Source organism: Hypomesus nipponensis, chromosome 2 (genome assembly GCF_054491055.1).
Source record: "Hypomesus nipponensis isolate SF chromosome 2, ASM5449105v1, whole genome shotgun sequence".
Taxonomy (NCBI): Eukaryota; Metazoa; Chordata; class Actinopteri; order Osmeriformes; family Osmeridae; genus Hypomesus; species Hypomesus nipponensis.
The window spans coordinates 6,654,313-6,662,568 of record NC_140362.1 but is presented as its reverse complement, the minus strand read 5'-3'; positions in this window follow the sequence as shown (position 1 = coordinate 6,662,568).

Genomic DNA, 8,256 nt, shown 5'->3' with positions numbered 1-8,256 from the left:
AGACCCAGTGAAATGTTAGCATAAATGTCTATAGCATCGCTAAAGAGGAGAGAGGGTATAATTTCTGGGGAAATTGTAGTGTGTGCTTGCTTGCGTCGGTTGCAAATGGGTCAGTTTATTATGAAACAAGCCGAACCCCCCTTGATACATACAAGCTATTCTAACAGCGTTGTCACCGGCAGTATTTTTCAGATGGAACCGCGATTCAAACAGTGTACCAACTGAAAATATGCCCGCAAACACGTAAATAAGCTGGACATTTATTTAGGGAGAAATGGCAAATTCAAAAGAAGTTTGCTGGAAGCGATCATTATCAGTAAATAAGCCAAAAGCGACCATTTCTGTTGGTCTCAATCGAACAAGCTAGCCTAGCTGCTGTTGCTAGCCAAACTTCACTGAATGTGCTGGAAATGAAAACGTTTCTTTTGACAGTGACACACCACACTAGCTTGAGTTTAAATACGTTATTTAATGTGACATTACTTAATGTACATGCAAGTCTTGAATTTCTTAAATGTATGATGCCGCCACTACAAGGCAAGAAACGATACTACCATTGTACTATAGTGAAATACCAAAAATATACACAAATACCATACTTGAAATGAACTCTAGACCTTTTATCTGCTCTTTGTCAATGAAATAACGAACTCCCTTTATGATGGAATAACATACACCTGGCCATGGAACAGCTGAGCAGCCAATTGTCCAATTACTTTTGGTCCCTTAAAAAGGGGGGGCCACATATCAAATGTGTTGTAATTGCTACACCGTTCACCTGATTTGGATGTAAATACCCTGAAATTAAAGCTGAAATTCTGCACTTCAAGCACATCTTGATTGTTTCATTTCAAATCCATTGTGGTGGTATACAGAGCCAAAATGATGAAAATTGTGTCAATGTCCAAATATTTATGGACCTAACTGTATATACATTTTCTTTAGGCAGCAGAACCACATTGTACATGGGCATATTGCCAAGGCACTTATCCGGCTGGTGAGCTGAAGTAGTGACGGAAGGTATCCCGCGCTCTCAGGGCTTCTGCCGATGCCCTGTTTCCCCGAAGGTTCCTGATTGGAATGTAGGATGCTTTCTTCACCATGGTCTTCAGCTGGCTCTCCATTGTCTGGATTCTGACCCTCCTCAGCAGAATGCAGATAGTTGGAGGGGATGCATGTTGCCTTCACGATACTGTCTACTGCATCAGGGCACACTTGCAGTCTTCGACAGTAGACCCTCCAGCGTTGCATGAGGATGCCAAAACAGTTCTCTACTATACGGCGTGCTCTTGAGAGCCGGTAATTGAAGATTCTTATGTCCTATTGAAGGTGTCGCCCTGGATAAGGCCGGAGGAGGTAGGGCTTCATTGGGAAGGCCTCGTCAGCCACCACTACATATGGCACATGTCCCAACTCTGGTGCAGAAGGTAACAAAGCTGGTGGGGGGACATCAAGGTCACCTGCCTGGAGGGCTTTGCCAAGTTGAGAATTGGCAAAGATGCCTCCGTCGCTGTTGCTGCCAAAACCTCCAACATCAACAGCCAGAAATCGGTAGTCTGCATCTACCAGGGCAAGCAAGACCACTGAGAAGGTGCCCTTATAATTATAAAATTGTGATCCTGAGTTGGGAGGTGCCTGGATCACAATGTGCTTCCCATCCAGTGCACATTGAGTCAATGTTTTCAGTTTTTTCCGTTATTATTTTAGAATTTTAATAATTTATTTGCAAAATCGTGTCGCGCATGATGTGCATGTTAAGGCGCGTCATACATTTTCCGAAATATCCATCCGAATTATTCGCAATTTCGTGCCGTTTATTCGTGTCGCGTCCAGTGTGCACCTTAACCCTTGTGTTCTCCTCGGGTCATTCTGACCCTTCAGTCATTGTGACCCACCGTCACAACATCATTTTTATTTGCTTTTGTATTGGGTAAAATTGGGTAAACACAACGATGGTTCGTTATGAACCTTTTGGTCATGTGACCCGAAGGCAGCACAAGGGTTAACACAAAGACAATTCCATACAGCTCCATCTAGCATTCTAGAATGGAACCGGGAGAATCCAGCCCACCCGCACTACTCAGCTGATGGCCCTGAACCCCCCAGAACATTCTTCAACAGACCATTTTATAGATACGACAGTTCTGAAAAGTCATTGGTCCATCCTACAGACATGAAGCTATACCAAATCTCCTCTGTCATTGGTTACATCCTTAGAACAATACAGTTGAATCCACATTGTCTTCGGAACAACTGTCTCTTCCCCCCAGGTGACAAGAACTCTTTCAGGTCGCCCAGACTTCCCGTCTCCTAGACTTCACGTCTCCTAGTTAGGTGTTATAAAACTACAGGTGGCATGTCTACCAAATGGAGTTGAATCAATATACATTGTGTAGCTACACCGGTTCAATGAATGTCCACGCCTCATACAGATGTTTCTTGATATTTATTTCACTCTCTCTCTCTTCAATCAAAACCGTGAAAAACTAAGAAAATAAAAGACAAAAGTTTGACTTACTAATTTGCCATTTAAGGTGGGTTAATGGCGCAGCATACATTGAAACATACATCAGCTGAATTTCTTTGCAAATGTAATGACTACATCATGGCTCCAATCAAATACAAAAACACAATGATAGCAAAATACATGAAATAAAATACAGTGTGCGCCTTTTTTGAACCATGTGCAGATTCCTTTTTAGCTTCCTCCGCAGCCATCAACCCTTCTCTGACCCACAATGCCCTGTCCAACCTTTTAAAGCTCTGGTCACATGACTCGATCAAAAAAAATACACTTTCAAAATAAAAGCATAAAACTGTTAACCAAAACATTTCTTATTTAGTAAACCTTATTATTTTTCTTTGTTAAATTAAAACAGATGACTCTTCATTAAACAATTAAACAAAAACAGAAACCTGTCTCTCCAAGACAGTTACACATTGTATCAAGCTTCTTATCCAACTGCAAACTTCTCCTAAAACACATTCATTGTACATAGGCCCAAAATGTATTTCACAGGTGGCACCCAGGGTGGCCAATCAGATGTCAGGGGTGTCCAGTGCCACCGCGGACACCCCTCTGGCTCCGCTACTGCTCATCACTGGCCTGGGTGTCTTCCCCATCTTGGGTGTGTAGGGCTGTTTTGGCAGCCCCTTTGTCACTGGTCACCCAGACACTCGTCTGGGACAGTTGTTGATTTGCATGAATGCTAAAATGACAATCACACCTTGATGACACACCTCTGGAGAGGTGATCTCAACAGTTGAAGAGGAAGGTGGACAGAGGAAGACTCTGAAATTATCATTAAAAGTTGTGTTCTTGAAAATAAGGTTCTAAACAGCTTTAAATGTCATGTTTGATATGCTTTTGTTTCTTATTTTGTGTGTTACATTCTAGTAATAATTTTAACACTGTAACATGTACATGTACAGGGTTTACAGAGTTTGTGCCTGCAGCAGACCAACATATGTTTAACATATTCCCTTGTCTTGCAAGGGCACCACTTGGTCTACTGCAGTCTTGATTAATGATCCAATTTGAATTTGTATGCGTTCGACAACTTTTCTGTCACATGACCGGTGTCCCCATTTTAGTCATGTTTGGGTGTATATAGGAAGAAGTTTTTACCAATCACTTCGAGTTCTGTTTACGATACAGCTCCGGTGCGTTAGGCGCCTAGTCCTCATTGTGAATACCTTTGTTAACCATTGCTCTGAAGGTATGTTTTGTACTTGATGATATTTCATTATCATTGTATTGATTATCTTGCTATTTAGATAATAAACTATTAATGTGTGCATTTTAAAGTTACTTGTTCTCCTTGAAACGTATCTATCAAGCTACGGCGGTGAAAACTTTGATCTAGTCTGGTTGATGCGGCTAACTGATTATAAACATAGACTTTTGGAGTAGGTTTTAACTTAAGGCCTCTGAGTCACTTACAGTGGATCTCCACGCTCCGAAGGAATTTACCGGAGCCTCTGAGTGATCGATTACATATCCTACTAGGTCTACTATGGTTAAAATCCATATTATAGTAGAGATAAACGACTGTTTAGTGAACACGCATACTTTAGGGTCGGTGCTCTGATCAAGCAGACGATTTTTACCTACGTCAGAGTTTCATGTCATTAACTGTTTAGCGCTCAAGGTTACAGGTAACGCACTTGTGCACATTGTCAAAAATTGGAGTCAGATATTAATGAGTCAATTATCTCCCTGAGAATCTAACCAAAGGTGACTTGTGGTTCCCAAGCCAGGGACAAACACCAAGCGCGTCTCTGGCCTTTCGATTCACAGCCTACAGGTGGCTGGGGGCTCTGGCTGGCTGGCTGGCTGGGGGCTCTGGCTGGCTGGCTGGGTGCTCTGGCTGGCTGGGGGCTCTGGCTCGCTGTTGCCACTTGTCTCCCTAAATTCAATAAATGGAGCAAGGAAGCTCATAGCCGCAGCGTACTTCCATGGTCTACCACTCCCTGCACCTGCTCCACTCCTGCACCGATCTTTCTCCTTATTTTTTCTTTTTTGTATCCAGTCCTCAACGTCTTTCATTTTTTTGCATACATCGACTAGAAAAAAAGATGCATCAGACATAAACGTTGACATGTGTAACCTTAAATTATATTACTCGAAATCTCTGCAAATCAGTCGCTAGATTATGACTTGCCACTACACATTCACTGTATGGATAGCGAGTGGCTGACAGCCAGCATTTCAACGTTGAATGACAATCGTGTGCCGGGTGAGCTAGCTAGACTATGCAGCTAGCACAGAAGAAAGTTACGTAATGTGACAAAACTTAATTAAAGTACAAAATACACACCAGGAAGGCCGACAACCTCAGCAACCCTGCGCCAGGCATCATTTTTGTTGTTTACATTTCTGTAATCAAACATAGAGGTATCATACAATACTGGGTATGAAGACACACATACGATGAGTTGCTCTTCCATCTTGAAATTGTCAAACCTAGAAATGTTTACCATGACCAACAGTTGCTATTGTAGCAGAGAGTCCACAGACAAAGCATGGTACCATCCACACCTTCCCCCTACCCCGACGAGGAAAGGGTCTTTCCCCTTTGTCCTTATCTCCCAGAGCAGGAGCTTCAAAGTCCTGACCCAGCATGGGGTCAGGAACAGAGACCACATGGTCTCCCAGTACCAGAGACCACATGGTCTCCCAGTACCAGACAAAGTATTATAAGGAAGAACTTTCTTTTGTGGATTTACAAACATTCTCAAGGACTACATGGCTCATGGACACTAATTCAATGACAGTAGTCGATGTTTTAGAATGGGTGTTTTTCTCATTTACCTAGAACGTTGTTTAAATGATGTTGATTATAATTCCCCTTCAGGTATAGTTAAATCAGTCAATCTTGGTATCACAATAATTGTATCATACTAACAAAACCAGTTATGAATGTTGTATTGTTATATTCTGAAGTTTAAGCATCCCATGGACATTTGAGATAACGGAACTCAAAACTAAAAGCCACTTCACACCTCTTGGCAGAACCCAGGACAACACCCAGGTGGAAGTAACTGACCAATGAGAGGTCACCTTCACAGGGATGACCCCCTGTTCTTGGGGGTATATAACCCCCAAACATACAATCATCATTCATTGAAAATGAATTGGAAGCCGACGCCCCGCTCTGCCCGCCCCGCCGCAGTGTGAACGCACCGTAACAATGTTGTCACCGGCAGTATTTTTCAGATGGAATTGCGATTCAAACAGTACCATCTGCTAACTGAAAATATGCCCCCAAACTCGTAAATAAGCTTGATATTTATTTAGGGGGAAATGGCTAATTCAAAAGAAGTTTGCTGGAAGCAACCATTGTCAGTAAAAAAGCCAAAAGCGACCATTTGGTCTCAGTCTAGAGCCCTGCGTGGAGAAGCTGAATTGTCCTACAAGCAAGCTAGTCTAGCTGCTGTTACTAGCCAAACTTTACTGAATGTGCCGGAAATGAAAAACGTTTCTTTTGACAAAGTTTATTCTGTGGCATTGAAAACAGCGACACACCACATAAGCTTGAGTTTAAATACATTATTTAATGTGACTTTACTTACTGTATATGCAAGTCTTGAATTGCTTAATTGCGGCCAGTACACCACGGCACGATACAATGGTACTTACTGTGCAACAGACTATCCAGCCCAGCACATCTATGCTTGTCGTATCTACTGCGTCGTCTCTGTTACACTATCAGGGCTTGGAAATACTGTGACTTGCTAAACAAACAGCTGCAAGACCCAGTGAAATGGTATGTAACATGGCAGTTTTGCTGTCTTCAGTGTCCAAGATGTATGAATAAAAAATATATTAGCCAAAAACCTTCTCAATATGTGCAGAACATTATGCTTTATGTGAACACACAACATTAAAACAGTTCTTCACTCGTTTTTTCAGAGTTTTCAACCAAACATAACACAACTCATATGGTGTGACTGTCCGGCACTTGTTTCTCAAAGTGAGAACTTGAATAAAACTAAGAAAAATTAATGCAAAAATAGCAGTGTATTGCTTCTATACCACTTGAGGTGATTCATCATTTTTATATTTACAATAAATCAGATCTTGTTGGCACTCTGACAAAAGTCCCACTTCCAGATATCGTTTGGTGTGACACATTTTTCATAAAAATGCAAAAGAAATGTTATTATTTTGTCATAATTACATGTAAATCTATGCTGCTTTGTTATAGCTAGCATGTTGTCAGTATGCTAATGTGTAGCTACAAGACTCAAGGTTGTGGTAAGTGCAGAAAATATCATATGGTGTGACGCTTCATCATATGGTGTGACATGTCTGCCTGTCATGCCATATGATTTGATTGTCACACCATATGATATGAATTGTAATTTCCTGCAGATATAACAATAAATAACAAAGTCCAATGTATGTTTTGTCTTTTAAAACATTTATTTGGATCCATCATCACATTCAAGTTGTAACTATCCACAATTGATTGTGTTTAGTTTAGTTTTATTCGGTGATACCGATTTCTAGTTTATCAGACAGACACAGCAGACCCCTTCACAGAAACCTTCGAATGCTGTGTAAGTCTAAACAATGTTTTGTCTTCATCTCAAACCATACATTCCATTTCTTTTGTCAACTTTTGGCAGATAATGATGACAAGTGCAGAGAGGACAAAGAGATACAGGGAGAGTCTGAATTCAGACCCTGCAAAGAGAGAGGAGTTGCTAAGGAAAAGAAAAGAACAACTGTCTGTTTCCATTCACTGACCAATAGGCAGGTGTGAGGGAGGATTTTAAGGGGTGCTTTCACTGTTGATTCAAAAGGCCTTGAAGCAGATCTCTTGAAGCCTGGCAATACATGATAGCTAAAATGTCATTGTACATCTTAGTTACACTGTAGGCAGTGCAACTAAGAGGGACGCAGTTATGAAATGATGAGAATAGACAATGTTGAACAACTGTTCAAATGTTCATGCCATTATGTTACTCTGTTAACAGATATCAAGAAAAGAAAAAGAAAGGGGAGATGCCAAAATTTAAAATCCGGACTCTCCCACCGTCAAGAACAGAGGGAAGCTGAGGGTGATATGGAGAAATGCTCATACAAAATATAGAGCCAAAAGAAAAAATGTAAATGCATTACTCAACATGACTCCCCCAGATAACTCCATCTATGATGCAGACATCCGGGTAGACTCAGGTCCTACATCACCACCACCAAGCCCACCTACGTCACCTCCAAGCCCACACACTGAAGAGATAAAGAAGCTGAATAAATCATTAAGGAGACTGAAGGATCAGAACAAATTGTATGTATGTATGTATGTAAGTATGTATGAATGAATGAATGATCAACGAAACAATATTAAACTCGAAGAAAATGTGGGAATTAGGTTCAACTGAAACAAGGCATGTGGTGTATAATTGTATGAAATGTATGATGAAAACTTGCTAGCAACTTCGCCAAGCAAATACCAAGAAATAGGTTGCAGCAGCTCTTTCAACTACACTTACAGAATCCGCAATGGGACTGAGCTTGAATAGCTTCTGTGACTTTTTATAGTACAAAATTACTGTCAATCAAAAGGAGATGCAGTCTTTCGACAGACCCTCCAATCTTCATGCGGAAGCCCTGCATCTAGGCCAGCCCACCCTTCCATTCACCCCCCCCTGAGCGTCCATGGGCGGGACATAATAGCAGCATTTATCCAATGACCGTATAGTTTCAAAGCACTGAAAAAAACTGTTCAACTGCCCCATTGAAGTCCA